The 17,195-nt window shown below is 36.3% G+C and overlaps 1 long non-coding RNA gene across 1 annotated transcript; it reads right to left on the reverse strand.

Moving 5' to 3' along the window:
• Positions 1 to 260: 260 nt before the first annotated feature.
• LOC132609107 (uncharacterized) lies at positions 261 to 6,211 on the reverse strand. Its single transcript, XR_009570684.1, has 2 exons — positions 5,220 to 6,211; positions 261 to 529 (listed from the first exon to the last, which is right to left on the reverse strand). It is a non-coding gene; the product is annotated as an uncharacterized LOC132609107 (long non-coding RNA).
• Positions 6,212 to 17,195: the final 10,984 nt, after the last annotated feature.

Below are 17,195 nucleotides of genomic sequence, written 5' to 3' on the forward strand. Positions count from 1 at the left end.
TAAAAAATGAGTTTTCCTAAATGTCCTATAGCCTCCCAAGGATAAGTACGAAGCTCTTCGTACCCATCCACGAGACTCGAATACACAGTGTCCTGGTATTAGTGAGATCGATTAACCTAGCACTTTGATACCAATTTGTCACGACCCAATTTACGAAGTCGTGATGGCACTAGTCCCACCGTATTAGTAAGCTATCCCAAACAATCAACAGCCGAAAACATAAGGAAATACTAAAGGCGAAATTAAATCATACAAGTCAATTTCAAGTCATAAACAATCTTAAATAGAAATACTTAGAAGTTATTATAAATCTTCCCAAAATCTGATGTCACCAAACATAAGGACTACTAAGGAGTACAATAGTCTGAAAAAACATAAATAGAACTGTTTGGAATAAAGAAAGACAGAAGGTAAATAATAGAGGAGAGTCTGGAGCTGCCCAAAACCATGGTGGTCACCCCGATCTTTCAGCAAAGGCTCTAGCGAGCAGTCGGTTAGTCACGAGCTTTGCTGGTACTGGGGACTGGATCTGCACACAAAAAGGTGCAGCAACTGTAGCGTGAGTACAATAAGCAACGGGTACTCAGGAGCATCGTTGACCAACTATTTCCATAATGGAGAGGAGGGTTGGTTCACAATACCACAACCACACTAGTTTTCCATTAGTCCATAATACGAGATAATCACATTAACAGCTAAACCCACATAACAGATAGATTTCAAGATAAGACAAGTCAGATACCAATAATCACAATGATAGTATGAAGTATGTATGAGATGCAAATGCAATGCAAGGCCTGTTTCCACTTCCCGATATACACACATTCGAATGTCAATGAATCGTGACCCATGGGGGGCTCATGAGATCCATATATCACTGCTCTGGTAAATCCTCGGATCACGGTTGTGGCGGTTCTATTTTTTTCGATTCGTATTTGCACTTACCTCATTTAAAAAGAAAAGTGTCTCGGGGAAATACGGTTGTCAATCGTACTGGGAAAAAGGAAAAAATATACTTTTACATGGATCGTGCTCTAAACGGACTTTATTATAGAGTCACCACCTAATTTTTAGGAAATTAAGAAAACTAGTTCGAAAAGGGTTCATTCAAAACAGCTAAATTTTAAAAGAATTCTAATTTAACCAAAGTTCGGGTAAGGGTTCTGGTAATCCCCCGGGGAAGGTATTAGGCACCTCGGTATTAAGGATCCGTAAAATACGGTTGACCTACAGGGTCTAATAGTAAGCCTTTGTAGATATGAATTGTTTATAGTGAAAAAAAAAATTGTTTTAGCTTATATTCCCGCAACAAAAGAGTTTAGTCGTTCATACAAAGTACGTCACATTTCAAGATAACTAAAGTGGCAAAGTTTTGCCTAAAATTGGGCGTTTGGGTGTCGGACTAGAACACCTACGTTAAAACCCGAAGGCGTTTAACCTAACTAGAACACTACGTAAGCCCACCCGTTTAAGGTTTAAGTTTTAAGTTTTTAAAGAGTTTTATTTAAGTATAGAAAATAGTTCAAGGCATACTATTATTGTCCATTTTGTCAACTTATACTTACATTTTTCATCAATTTTAGTCCAAGTTATTGAGATGGTCAAAACAGTCCATAAAGTCTTTAAATCGGTCCATATAGCCCACAAGTTCCTATCAGTCCACAGGTTTCAAAAATGTCCAAATCAGCCCCATAATTTATGAAATTGATCATTTTTAGTCCAAATTATACTAAATCAGTCCATTATTATTTTAAAGGTTGCAAGTTGTATTAATTTCCCAAAATCAGTTTGCATAGTATGAAAATTGAGTTTTGGAGACTTTAAACATGGGATAACCTTAAGGGTTCCAATTTATAGATAAATACACAAATATAGAATTTAAATGCATAAATAAAGAGATAGGGATATTGGGCCGACCAAGCCCAACAAAATAAATGCATATAAAATTTATCCGCTCCAAGTTATACTCCACTTTTTGCTCCAAGTTGGGTTGACTCGATCTAGATACACTAGTGGGCCTCGTTAAGGCCGACCAACGGGTTTGGGTAGACAAGGATACAAACGGGTATACTTAACATTAGTATACACCCACACATTAAACTAAGTACAAAATTAAAAGGCTATAATAATTATTATAATGCCAAAAATGAATTATAATTTTTATTGGGCCAAGCCCAGCAAATAACAGTTAACAATAATTAATAATGGCCCAGATACGATGCCGACCCAAACAGCTCGGTCATGGGACTGTGTATAATCAGGCCCAAATGGCAAAGGCGGGCCCAAGCTACTCTCCCCCCCCCCCCCCCCCCTCTTAAATTTTCTAAGTGTCAAGGCTTGGTATACATAGTATACCACAAATATACCAGCTAACTTTCCTCAAATTTTTCTAAGTATCAAGACTAAGAAATACATGATATACACCAATATACCATTAGATGTGAAGAGCAAAACCTTTCCAGGGGCATACTCTCCACATATACTTGGTATACACTAAATATTCCATCAACCTTAACTCTAAAACATTATATTCAGATCATACACAAGTTATAACCTACCCAGAAATTCCCAGAAAACAAATCAAGAATAGCCAAGGTCTCAACTCAACTTTTCAAACCAAAAGCTAGGATTTCTACTCAATTTTAACATCTCATGCAAGTCTTGAATCTAGAGTATTAATCAAATAGCTAGTCAAAATAAATCATATAGGATTGTATTGGCTTCAACCTGGAGGTTCAACTAATTCCCAAAAAAAAAAAAACAGAGTCCAAATAAATGTCAAGCAATGCAGGAATAAGTAAAGTAAAGTGAAGCTAATGTCCAGTAATGCATAAGCAGGCAAAACAAGGTGTTATAAGTGTCAAGTAAGGCAGAAATAAGCACCAAACCAGAGTAGGATAGCAGTTCAAAATAGCATGGACAAGGAGGAGTAACAATTCAGGATAGAGACAAAGAAATGCCAAGCCAAGGGGTATATAGGATGCACAGGGTACATGATACTCTCCTAGGTCCAAATATTGGTCAATATGATTATATAAGTCACAACAAGGGGAGTCTAAGGTTGAGTGCTTGGTATTAAGTCATGTTGAAGGCTATGAGGTGCATCATATTTAGCGTAGGTTCAGAATATTACATCAAGATATGATAGGGCATGAACAGAATATAGAGACCAGGTATTTGAATCACAGAATTAACCAAGTGGAAAGCAAACAAGCAAGAATCAGACTCTACACTTAGTTTTTCTTTAATACATCTTTTAGTCTTTGTCTTAGCTTTCCTATGCTCAGCCTCTATGTGGTTTACATTGTACAGGATATCAAAAAACGGTGACCAAGAACCAACTAGAAGAGCACAAATCATAAAGACCAGTCACAATGTTCAAATGCAATCACAGGTCCCCTAGTTCCACTAATGCAAATCAAAGGGATGGAATGAGGATTAGACAACTTAGGAATTCATTTTTTAAGTCAACAAAGGTTAAAGTAGTGTTAAAAACCATTCTTTAGGTTCATTTACTATCAACAGACTATCTCAGAATCAATTTAGAGGTCCAAAGTCATTTTTTAGGCTAGTTTTAACTTAAAGGCCTGAGTATGGTCCCAAAAATAGCTCAGGTTTAGCTAATCTCATTCCCAGAAATACACAAATAAGCAAACAGCACAGATAGAAATCTAAATAGGATTCAACAAATCACAACAGGGACAAAAGAGGGGCCTAATACTATCCTAGATTCAATTCAGCACATTAAGCATAGTTCAGTTTCAAACAAACAAATAAGGGCAAAAATACATACGGAGCAATCTCAGATTTCACAAGCAAATGACAAGGGAGGTATATCACAAAAAGCAAGTATCACACTCAATCTTTTAGGCATTTTTTCATTTTTAGACACTCAACAAGGTTCAGAGGCAGTAAAACAGTGCAAAGCTAATATTGCACTTCAAGGTTTCAAAGGAATAACAAAGTGTACATATAAGAGCAAAGCAGTCATTTGATGCTTATAGAATCCCATTTGTAATCTTAGCAGATCAATTATTTTTTTGCAAAAGAGGGGAACTAGAGTCATTTTTACAAAATATTTTATCAGAAATCAGACTTTATGGAGAAAAACCAGTTCAAACACTTAATACAGCAAATAAATAGAGATTCAAATTTCTTCTAGTTCAGATATAGGTAAGCAATACTAGACAAATGCCTCATTTCTAAGTTTTAGGTGATTTTTAAAAATCGAAACTGATGCCATTCATAGTCCAAATAGGTGACAGGTTTCAGAAATCACAGAAATATACTCAAACAAGGCCATCCCAAACAAAAATGGTAACTTAGCACCATTTAAAAAAAACATTTTATACTAAAGTAGTTACAGCAGGTCTCAGAAGAATTCAGAAAAAAAAATGCAGAGGAGACATCAAACAACCTTAAATCAAAGGAATAACACCTTAGACTCTTAAACTTCACAAATGAAACAAAGGGCAAGAGTTAAAGCTGTCAACTAACTATCAATCAGGTCAAGAGATCCAGAACTTACTCAAAAAACAATCAGCAAGCTTGGTATGAGCTTAATGCAATCTCAATAGGACTATGGATGCACATAAACCACAGAACAAATGGCTAATCAGTCATGGAAATGTAAAAGTATCATCCCAATCCCCTCCCATAAAACTAACAAATAAAACAATACACAAACAAACCATTACCTACTCTATTTTAACCTCATTTTGACCTTCAACTTACTAATTAGCACTTAAAACCTCCTTTAACCCTCTTTATACTAATATCATCACTAAAAAAAGTCTTAAAGAACACTAAAAACTCCAACACTAAACTATACAAGTTACTTTCCTTGTTTCAACATTTTTATCTTCAAAACAGTATCAAACAGGGCCAATAAACAACTTAAAACACAAAATCATCTTAAACAAATTTCAAAACCAAAAGAAAACAGTGAAACGGTGACTACAGGCTACACAACTCCATCTTTTAATCATTTTTTAAACCTTATCATCAACTACCAGCAACAATACAGCAACATCGTTGCATATACAAGTTCATTTTCATTTTTTAGTCACTTTCAGGCATTAATATCAACTGACAATAAGCAGACCACACAACTTTATCATCATACCATATGTATAAGCTCATTCAACAGTTAATAAACAAGTTACATTAAATGAAAGTAACTTCAAAAGAGAATAGGTAAGTTGAAACAAGAATGTTACCTTTTGTTGGGGCAACCTAAGGATCAAAGGTAGGGATTGGATCAACATTTCATGCCAACAACCAAAGAAACCTTAAAGCAACCTTGTTTTTGTAATTTTTGTGTAATTTTGATATTCCAAGAGTTGTGTAAGTCGTTTTGTAGTATTCTTATATAGTATAGTAGTATTTTAGGTATATTAGTGTAGCATATTGATAGGAAAGTTTAAAGACATTGTAGGATTTCTAATGCTCTAGGTTTTTTTTTTTCCAGAAAAAAGTCGGGGTCCTTTCAATGGTCATAAGACCTTCTATGTATAGTATTAGTAATAGGGCTTAGGGACAAAAGAGGTAAAAACCAAAATCCAACAGAATTTCCCTCTAACTCTTAAACCCTAAATCAAACAAATTCAAATTCAATAAAAGGCAAACCAATTTCTCAACAAATTGGTACTAATAGTACTATAACCTATCATAATTTGTACAAATCACACAACATAACAAAAAATCTGACGGATTGTACCCTAAAAATCCAAATAAAATTCAGCAAAAAATCGGAAATACTAGGATAGTACGATTAGCCACTAATAAGACAAAAATCAATACATTTCAACGGTACAAAGTAGGATAGAATCCCTTGAAACCGTACCAACCCGAGAACCTTCCTAGGAAATTCCTCCAAAGGTTTGTTTCATTGGGAAGTGCACAAGATGACAAAGGGCTCGAGGCCCTGCCCATGGCGCCTGCAAACCCAAAACGACCTCGGATAACACCCTAGGAGTTCAATCAGGTATAAAATAAGAATAATCGGATGAAATTGAACCTGGAAACCATAATAACTCGCGATGGGGAGCAAAACCACTATAAAATCCGATGAAAAAAAACAGCCGAGAATTGGCTGTAATTTTGATCGAGCAATAAACCCTAGAAGTCTCCATTGGAGGAGAGGAGGATCGAATGGTGGATGAAAAGAAAATAGGGGGTGGAATTTTTGTTTTATTAAACTTCCATCCTCTTTTTTTGAAACAAACTCCCCCTCAAGTTTCAAAACTGTATAAAGAGACCCCTTCCCTTTTAAAATGAAAACCATTTTCAACCTTGTACTCACTTTTTTTTTTTTTTTTTTAAATACATACTCTTAAAAAAGGCATTCGTCTAAATATCCTTCGTAAAATTATTTTTTGACGGAAAGAATAATTATAATATGTAGTTTAAAATACAAGCTTTTAAAACAAACCCAATATTTACTAGTTCCGAGCAATATTTAAAAATGTGAAAAATGAGGTCAAATGAGCTGTAATTCACAGGTCGTCTTAATTAACAATTTTATCGAGTCAGACAGAGCGGGATGCATATCTTCTTTTCAAATTATATTTGTGAAAGTAAATAACTCATAATTTTCTCGCAATTGTCAATTTTTATGAAATAATAATTATATGTCAATTTTTGCACTTTTCTCGGGATTTTTGAAATTTCAACTTTTAAGGGTGTATCTTTACTCCGTCTTTGACTTGGGAATTTTGTAAATTAAAATACGCATCTTATGAGGTGAAAATTAGAGTCAATAATTTCCCCTTCGGAGTTTGAGGATGGCAAGGCCATCCTTGAGCTACGAATTTTGACAAACCTAATTATTACCGAATAAAGGAAATTACAGCTTTCTTTTGTGCAAAATTTTGAAAGTATGGCTGAATCTCGGTTTCTGGGCTTCCTACATATCTCTGGTTACATGAGAATTCAGTTCGTTTGTAGTTCTGACTCTTTGAGGACCATAAATAAAGAATCTTTAAACTATCTCGGGTTGTCCAAGGATAATTATAGGAATTTGGTCAATCCTCGAAACTTGAGTAACCTACATATCCCTAGCTTTGGGAATCAGACCAATTGTAGTTCGACTCGATGGCCTGAAAAGGAATATCCCTTTATGTGGGAATTCCTTTGGCTATTCCCAGTTGAAAATCCGAACCGGAGGCGGTTGTTAGAAAGGATTTATTAGTGTTGATGGTTGAAGTGATCTCCAATAGCTGGTGTAGAAAGCTTGACTCTCGTACATGATTTTGGACCAGTTGCCCAAGAAAAAGTTCCATGTATGCTCTGCATGCTTTGAATCCGGCTTTTGCTTCCATCTTCGGTAGCTTCTAGCTCGTTTCCAAATGTTGAGTCCTACGTGTTAATTTTTTTTTTTTTTTAAATTTTGATTTAACGTAGTCATACCTGAGTGGAATTTTGCCATTTTGTTGACGTTGACATGTCATCCTCTGAATTAATGTTTGTCTTTTTTGCAAATGCTTGTCCATTTTTCTTTCTTCTTCTTCTGTATGTGTATCCGTTTGTGTATTTTTTTTTTTGGGAAAAAAAAAATTTTTTGACTAACTCGGATAACGATCAAGATTCTTTTTCCGGCTCTTTTCTCGTCATTTTCAGATGTTGTCATTGTTCAGTGATAATTTTAGTTGGGATCTGGGTCGGGCTATACCGCATTTTGCGGAACCTACACACCCCAGTCCGGTTGTCATTTTCGTAAGCAAAATGCTTCTAATAAATACCATGTTTTCAAGTGCGGGGTCATTTTGTTTCTTATGACATCCGCCACCCCTGAAAATTTAGACTCACATCATTTTCACATACTGCGGTGACTGTCACAAATCTGGCGTTGACTGTATCGTTATCCTCATACGAAGTCTGCGGTATACCAGTTCGGGACTACATCACTATAGTCAAAAATACCCAAATGCAGATTGCACATCAGAGTGCAGTGTCATATTCCTTTCATTATGACTACTAACCTCTGTGTCCATAATTACAACATTTAGTCAGAATATTCAAGTTAACTTCTGCATACTCAAGTGCGGAGCCTTTTCTCATGACTACCACTATCCCTAAACTAGGATTATGTTAACTTAAAATAAACTGCAGTAGCAACCACAAATCTTAATGTAGGAATCACATTTGCATTTCAACGATTGTGGACATCAACCTCGGAATTATGCTACTTATTTTTTGGCTATATATATATGGATGATGACTCAGCCCCTTTGGCACGTAGTTATTTAATTCATATCGTCATCTTGAGGAATGAGGCTTACCTCGGTGGCAAGACTGACACCTTCCTTTTTTGACTTCGGGGAAGAATACCCGCCCATCGACAGGGTTCACATCTTCTGAAAGGACTAGACTCGATTGTGGATACGACATTTCAATACCGATATCAACGCGTCGTCTTCAAATTATTGATTTTTAAGACGTCTAATCAGTCAATGTATTAAGGCAAGCCATGCGACTTCTAGGCCGGGGTCTCAATATCTTGACACAATACTATTTAGTGGAGACCAAGCTTTCGGCAAACTGTGATTATATCTTCCAGTAGTCCTAAAATTTTCTTTTGTAAAAAACTTTGTGCTCTGCAAAATGAACAAACTTATCAGCGTAAAGCCAACTTTACTTAGGGAGGGCTTCGTTACCCTTTTGTATTCTCTTCTTTGTCGTTATTCCTTGAAGTTTCTTCTTCAGTTTGCTCGTTGTCGTTATCCTGTTTCAAACATCTTACCAAACAAGTTAATGTAAAAGCATCCATGCTTGTTTGTTCGTGCATCCACAGAAAAATTTGTCACTTCCCTCCCTATATGGTCAACCACTCTCCCCGGACTTATTTCGTTCATACTTTGGCAGGAAAGAATGCCCATTTTCCTTAAAAACGCTTTATTCTTTAGCAAAGTTGAAAATTTTTGGCGATGATTTTGGAAAAAGATATATATTAGTAGTAATAGATCTGTAGTAGAGGTTTAAACGATATAATTTATACACAGCCTTTTAGTGTCATGACATTAGTTACTCAAACAAGGTCTTTCGTCTCTTCTTCTTCTTCTTCTTCTTCTTCTTGATCTTGACTTGTAAAATTTTCGAACTCCTTTCGAAAATTTTGCCCCAGTTTGCATACATCTTTGTACCAACTCCAATTTCGCTATGTCAAAGGAATTTTTGATACCCTCTAAAAAATTCTGCCCCAGTGTAATTGTGTACTTGTCAACTCTGGATTTTACTATGCCTGTGGAATTTTTGAGATCCTTCTCAAAAATTCTGCCCTAGTGTAGAAGTTTTAATTAGTTCATTTCTTTGAACTGATATATTTAAAGAATTTTTGAGGTCCTCTAAAAAATTCTGCCCATTTCCTCGTGGGATTACCTTTATCTCTCTCTTGCTAAAGCATTTCTGAGGTTTCCTAAGGTTTATTGGGAATTTTATTTGGAATGACCGAGCTCGGGAGAGCGCCTACGTATCCCATTTCGGGAATCATGTCGAAAGGTAGTTCAGGATAAATATACTAAAAAATTTCGGTGAGACCGAACTCAAAAGAGCGCCTACGTATCCCAAAATGGGAATCAGGTCATAACGTAGTTCAAAATACATAATTTTGGATTTTTAGGTTAAAGCGACTGAGCTTGGAAAAGCGCCTACGTATCCCCTTATAAGTACAGGGAATCAGGTCCTTGCGTAGTTCGTACATGGTTTTGGATTTGGTTTTTTCTAAAAATGCAAAATTTCAAGCAAAGGAAATGCAATTAAATCAACATAAACTATAAAAACTCTAAATCTTCATAGTCGTCTTCTTCTTCACACGTAGTATATCTTGATGACATCTAAATTTATTGCTCTCAGCCACTCCTGACCATCCATCTCAACAATTACCACGACTACTCCTGATAGTACTTTTCGCAGCATATAGGGCCCTTGCCAGTTTGGGGCAAACTTTCCTTTCTATTCTTCTTGGTTTGGGAATATTCGTTTGAGGACCAATTGCCCAATTTGAAAACCCCTGGTTCTCACATGCTTGTTGAAAGCTCGCGCCATTCTTTGTTAGTACAATTGACCATGGAAAACAATATTCATTCGCTTTTCATCTATCAAAGCTAGTTGTTCATACCTCTTGCGGATCTATTCTGCATCGTCCAACTCAGCTTCTTGTATGTTTCGAAGTGAAGGGATTTCTACTTCGGCGGGTATTACGGCTTTAGTGCCATACACCAACAGGTATGGATTGTCCCCAGTTGAAGTTCTGGCAGTAGTGTGATATCCCAGTGATGCATAAGGAAATTGCTCATGCCAATCTTTGTAGTTATCAACCATTTTTCTGAGGATCTTCTTGATGTTTTTGTTGGCGGCTTCCATAGCCCCATTCATTTGAGGCCGGTATGAGGTCGAATTCCGGTGAGTGATTTGGAAGTGCGCACACATTTCTTTCATCAAGTGGTTGTTCAAGTTAGCCCCATTGTCTGTTATGATTGATTCTAGGATACCAAATCGGCATATGATGTTGTTGTGCACAAAATTCGTGACTACTTTCTTTGTTACTGATGCATAAGATGTTGCTTTTACCCACTTGGTGAAGTAGTCTATGGCGACCAAAATGAAGCAGTGTTTGTTTGACGCAGCTGGCTCAATTGGTCCTATGGCATCCATGCCCCAAGTAGCGAATGGACAAGGCGACGTCATAGCATTCGATTCTGTTGGAGGGACCTTTATCCAGTCTCCATGAATTTGACACTTGTGGCATTTCTGGACGAATTTGCTACAATCGTTCTCCATGGTCATCCAGTAATAACTTGTTCTTAAGATTTTCTTTGCTAGCACGAACCCATTCATGTGAGGCCCGCAGGTTCCAGCATGTACTTCTTCAATCAATCTTGTGGCTTTGATGGAGTCAACGCACCTCAGCAATCCCAAATTCGGGGTTCTTCTATGGAGTTTAGGATAGTGTTTCCTATGAAATCCTATCACAATCGTTAATAAGGTCATAAAGTTGTCGTGATCAAAGATAAAATGAAGGATGGAGTTAGAGGCGAAGCCATTTGGCTTATGATGATTAAGATGCAGCGATCCAGATGGCGTTTCATAGTCATGCTGATTTTGTGTCATCATTTCATGGCTATGTCCAACTTTGCTCCAAAATTTTCCCCAGCTTATCTCATAAGCAAAACATCCTTTGTTTGTCTCCAAATGCTAGATGTAGTCATGTCTTTGGTTGTTTTTCAGAGTTTGATGTTGAGTTTTGCCGATGTTTCTATCGTTCAAAGTTGGCATTCAACTCCTATGAAATTCGAATATGATTGTTAGTAAAATCATAACGTTGTTATGAAAAAAAAAACAAAGGATAAGCTAAAGCGGGAGTTAGAGTGGAGTTATTTTGGCTTATATTGATAAAGGTGTGGAAATCCAGCTAGCGCCTCATAGTCTTGATTCCTGATCTCAACTTTACATGATGCCATCACATATAATATTTTGAGAACAAATGTTTATGGACATAATGAAGTTAAAGGAATACAACTGAAGATAGAGTTAAAAGGAAAGCCATTTGGCTTGTAAAGATGAGGCCGTAGTGGGCCTACTAGCGCCTTTGGTCAAGATTAGTGGACTTGACGTCTATTTGAGGATCTTTACCTTGTAGCTTTCTTTTACCTTCGTTCATATAAAATTTCTGTAGTATAACAATGATTGACTGGTGTTGATCCCATTGAATGTGTCATGACAGACTGATGGGTTGTTGGATGGGTAGCGCAACACATGGGTGGGCTGAAAAAGATCATGACTTGAGTTTCATAAAAGAAACATTTTGGTGGTCCCTACGAGTCAATCAAAAGAAAAAGAAAAACTCAAAAAGTAGCAATATTAGTCCATTGGTCATAATAATAATGAATAAAGCATATAACATTTGTTTTGCTTGAAACAAAAAATTCCAGAATTCGGTTAAATTCACAAGCTTTAAAGGATGACCTAATGAGCGAACTGATCGGATAAAATTTTGACCATTTGACTGACTTTGAGACTAATCAAAGTGGACTAATTTAAGCAAAGATTAGAGCGTTCATACTCGAGCATAGGTGTGTATTTGAAAAATATTTTAGGAGTAACAAAATTGCGGGTTTAAGGTTGACTCTGAACTGATTGAGTGTCACTAAAAATGATCGATCACGGGTGCGACTTTGGCAAGGATTGGGTGGGGAAACCAAATTTTAGGAACGATGTGGTCCACAATAATTAGACATTGACAGGACATTTTTTTCTAGAAAACTGGGAATACAGGGTTTTGAGAGTGTAAGGGTGTAACTCTGACAACCGTTGCATGCGGTAAAATGATTTTTAGGAATGACGTGGTCAATGATAATTGGATGATAAACTAACGGTTTTTTTGAAAAGCTCGGGTCACTTGGACTTTGATGTAAGGTTTCGACGGACTGAGGGGTGCAAATTTGGTAACCATTGGGATGTGGTAAGGTACCTTTTAGGAACGACGTGGTCAATGATAATTGGACGATGACCAGATGATTTTCTTAGAAAACTTGGAGTTTTTTGGACTTTGATGCAAGGTCTCAAGGGATTAGATGATTTGACGTAGACTTTGAAAAGGTTCAACTTTCGGGTTTTATGTGCTTAATGACATTCTAAGATTTTGAAACAGAATAATGGACCCTTCATGTTCAAAGCAAAACAAATGTATTTAAGCACATACATCAAATAGGCACAAAAATGAAGATTGTGTAGCACATATCACGTAAATGATATATATCGCATCGTAACATACATGTGACCTTTTTAAGCAAAAGGTAAGCCTATCGATTTGAAGGATTTAGATGTCGTTAAGACGTTCCGTTTTCCCCAAAATTTATACATAACTTTATGAATATATCAAATGGGTATACAATAAGGGAAAGGGGTATACATCCTAAACTAAGCCACCATGGGGTTCCTTCATCGCCTCTTGGATAAAGTCTAAAAACTAAAGAAGACAACAAAATTTCCCAACCCCAAGAACAAACGGTTCGTATAACGGCATGTATATCCTTCAATTTTCACATAATTGGTTGTAGTGTGTTCGGGCCATAGACCATCATGACACAAGGGGGTCTCTTAATGGGCTTAGATACGTGTCAAATATCCAAGCTCGTCTAGGTAAGCATGCTAGTCTGTTGGGATTTGGCTTCGCTCTATCCTAGGCAATACTAGAGTGGGCTTTTCAAATGACTTAGGACTCGAGCAGACTACTTGCGTGAACCGTTGTCGCCTATTATACGACTGCGAACCAACTCTGGCTTCAACGTGTTCCAAGGAGATATATTTGGATTTTTAGTGAATGATAGACCGTGAATCGCCATGTCACCTTTGAAACCATGCAATTTTTTGCCAGTTTGGCGGAATTAATGATATGCATACAATGACAGTTATATACAAGAAAGTAAACAATTAAGCAAATAATTACAATAATTCCCATTATATTGAAACTCTTAATGTTAGAACCTATTCGAAAAATTTCTAGCGGAGTCACCATCTATTACGATTCTCTTTTACACGAGGCATAAAAGATACTTCGAAGTTGTAGGCTCTTTCTGATTTATTCATTTTTTAGAGTCGGCACCTAATTTATATAGTGAAATTAGGAAAACCAAAGTTAAAAAGGGTTTATTCAATGAAGAGATAAATCCTTTTTAAACCAGAGTTTGAGTTAAGGGTTTTGGTGATTCCTCGGGGAAGGCGTTAAGACACCCCAATATTAAGAATCTATAGAATACGGTTAACCTTTGAGCTTGCATGTGTGATATGTAATTATTTACTTAAAATAGTTTTAAAATCTTGCATATCTTGTCATGGCATATCATTTGAAATGTTTTAGGAAAAACCCTTTATCTGAAAAAAGAAGCAGAAGAATTTAAGTTCCTTTTGGAAAATGCATATAAGGTTTTTGAAATGATCATTTCATTTCCGGACCAAAGCACACTCAAGATTTCTCTTGAGTAGAGTTCCACTTAATTTTGTCCAAATGTTATGTCCTTTTACCCTTATAAGTTTTCACAAAAATTGTTCCAAGTGTATGTCATTCATAAAAAATGCCATGTAATTTATACAAGTTTATAAATTTTGGCCAAATATTTTCCAATGTTTATTTAATGAAGGTCAAGCATATTCATTTTTAAACCTCTTCCTCTAACTTGGGTCCAAGTAGACTTTCCTCTGCTTTATTTCAATTTAAAGTGCTAGGCCCAAAAAGGTTTGAAAAAATCTCTTAACTTGAAACCATTTGGGTCCACTTATGTTGAAATCAATTTTATTATCCCTTTGCAAGTTCAAAAGTTGAAAGGTGAAAAGATTGAACTCTTTACTCAAAATTCACATTGTTTTAATTTTTTCGAAAATCTCAACTTTAAGGAAAGTTAACCTTTTCCAAAGAGTAGCATACTCCACTGTTCCAGTTTTTGTAAAAGGAAAGATAAATCCATTTTACGTCAAGTTTTTTGAAGGGGTATTGTCATTATCTTTAATTTGCTGGGTCCAAGTTGAAAATGATTCGGGTTCCTATCAATTCTAAACTATATACGCATCGTTTGCCTAATTTTCTACTAAGTTCTAAACAAAGCGTTTCAATATTTACAACAAGTACTACAATACATATCCTAATAATTAAATAAAGAATGGAAGAGAGGGGGAAGGTGGAGAAAGATTAGTATGCTAATCCTATCTCCTCGCCTTCTAGGACCTTTAATGCATTCATGCTCGTTTCTAGTTCCTCGTCCAAAATCTCCAAGTATCCAAGTACTTGCCACATATTTGTAATATTCTACGAACCCGCTTATTTATACCTCGCAAGATGAAAAGAAAATAATCAGTCAAACGATAAGCCACCCTATGGTGTGGCGTTTATAAACATCACGAATACTAGTTTGCTTGTTAGACATACTAGTCCATAGCCATGCACTCGTCAATTTCTACCTTGTGATTTTATTGTAACTATCATCATCACCTTTAACCAAAGTTCCTAAATCGAGGGACAACCTTTCCGAAGGGACGTGGCCTCAAAATCATTCTCATCGGCCCTTAGTATCTGTTCACATTAGTAACTCATTAAAGTATAGAATCTGCTGGTTTTAAAACAAGGTAGCATCTCACAACAACAGTTCACAATAGCCAAATGAAATTAAAATTCTTCTCTTAGTAAATGAATGTCACTACTTAGTCTATGTTTGAAAATAGCTCAAGGTGACAAAGGGTTCAACTTTCCAGGTCTTTAAAAGTAAATGATTTTATAACATAATCTCATAGCTTAACCAAGAGTTTCCAGGAATCATCTTAATGAAACACAAGCTAATCTCTAAGCTTCAAGGATATAGGAAACTTAACTGAGTTGAAACTTAAAGCAAATAGACAAAAAGCTACACTCACTACTATATTAACAAGAAAGAAATTAAATTGACCTGGGAAACGAATCGACCAAGTATAGAGCATATGAACTTCTAAAACATATTTGATGCCCTAACACTAATATTAAACACTGTCGGGACTAAACCAATGAAGCTCAATCTTTAAACACATAAACACACCTCAATCTCAGGTGAGAGGACTCGACGACAAATTAAGAAATAAAACATCCTATTTACTTTAAAACAGGCTGTGGATCTTATTTTTGAAACCAAACAAACTCTAAACGATAAATCGTCGTCGTCATACTTTCAGTTAATAAGCTTCAAATAGATTAAACATGCCAAGGATGTTAGGAGTTTTAAACACATTTAGGTAGGTGATGGAACCTAAAAAAGAGACACACTAAGTTGAAAGCTATTTCTTCCCTCAACTAGTACAAAACAGAGCAAAGCAGATTCTATTAATATAAATGTCAACCTCCAAAATTCCCACTTCCATTATTATAAACCTTGTTAGAGATTACTAAGTTCTTTAGCATTTCAACTTCCACACAGAGAATATTGAAATATGAATAAACAGCTGCATTAAATCAAACAAACATAAAGGAAATCTTTAAGCAGTTCAAATTTCATTCAAACTCTTTGAGAATACCAAAAAAAAAAAAAATTTAATCAGGGAATACATTGAACTGGAAACTAAAATCATCTTAAACATACGCACTCACATGAACATGTAGAATAGAAACGGGAAGAGTACACTTCTTAAAAAAAAGAAAAAAAAAAAAAGATCCTACAACATATTGATGATGAATGATAAAACTCAAATAGGGAAGAGACTTAAAATAAACCACGGAACATTTAAACTATGAAATCTAACAATCGCATTGTAACGACCAGTTTGGTCATTATAGTGCTTTTGACCCATTTACCCCCATTGACCCTTCTCAAGCCCTATTAATACGATTTTGACCCGCGGGGATGGGTGGCACTGTTTCTGAGGTATTTGGGTGTGTTTTATGATGACTTATGAGAAATAGAGCCTCAAAGTGAAAAACAGTTGACTGATAGTTGACTTTGGGGTAAACTGACTTTTTTTTTAAGAAATCCGTCGACTCCGAGAGGTCCGGAAGGTTGATAATGACTTAGTGTCACGACCCGATTCGGGGCCGCGATGAGCACCCGGTGCTAACCCACCCGAGCACCCTCTTAGCTTACTCATATACTTACATCTAGGTGATCCACATAATTATACATGCATTTCCATTCATTCGTAACCTAGTCCCATATGGACAACCGCACATTTATATCATCATAGGCATTTATGCCACATCAATATACATGGGCCAACGTGGCCGACAAAATGATATACAAAACATAGGCCAACAAGACCAAACACATCTACCCACGCACACACATGTCTACGAGCCTCTAAGAGTATGACATATCGTATGAGCGGGACAGGACCCCGCTATGCCCATAATTTTATATACACAAAAGAATAAGTACCCAAAGGCTACGGCTCCGAAAGAAATGGAGCTCTGCTATGCAATCTCTGAATAAGCAGCTATGGATCAAGTCTGTCTCCCTGTGCACCTGCGGGCATGACGCAACGTCCACAAACAAAAGACGTCAGTACGAAGAATGTACTGAGTATGTAAAGCATGATCAACATCAATATAGAAGCATAATAGATATCATACGAAGATAGCATAGGAGGGGAGACAGTAATATCATCATCATCATATCGCTTACTTGCATACATCGTCGTTCGTATCCCATAATAATACTCGTACCATACTTGTGCTCATATTCGTA

Source organism: Lycium barbarum, chromosome 9 (genome assembly GCF_019175385.1).
Source record: "Lycium barbarum isolate Lr01 chromosome 9, ASM1917538v2, whole genome shotgun sequence".
NCBI classification, from domain to species: Eukaryota; Viridiplantae; Streptophyta; class Magnoliopsida; order Solanales; family Solanaceae; genus Lycium; species Lycium barbarum.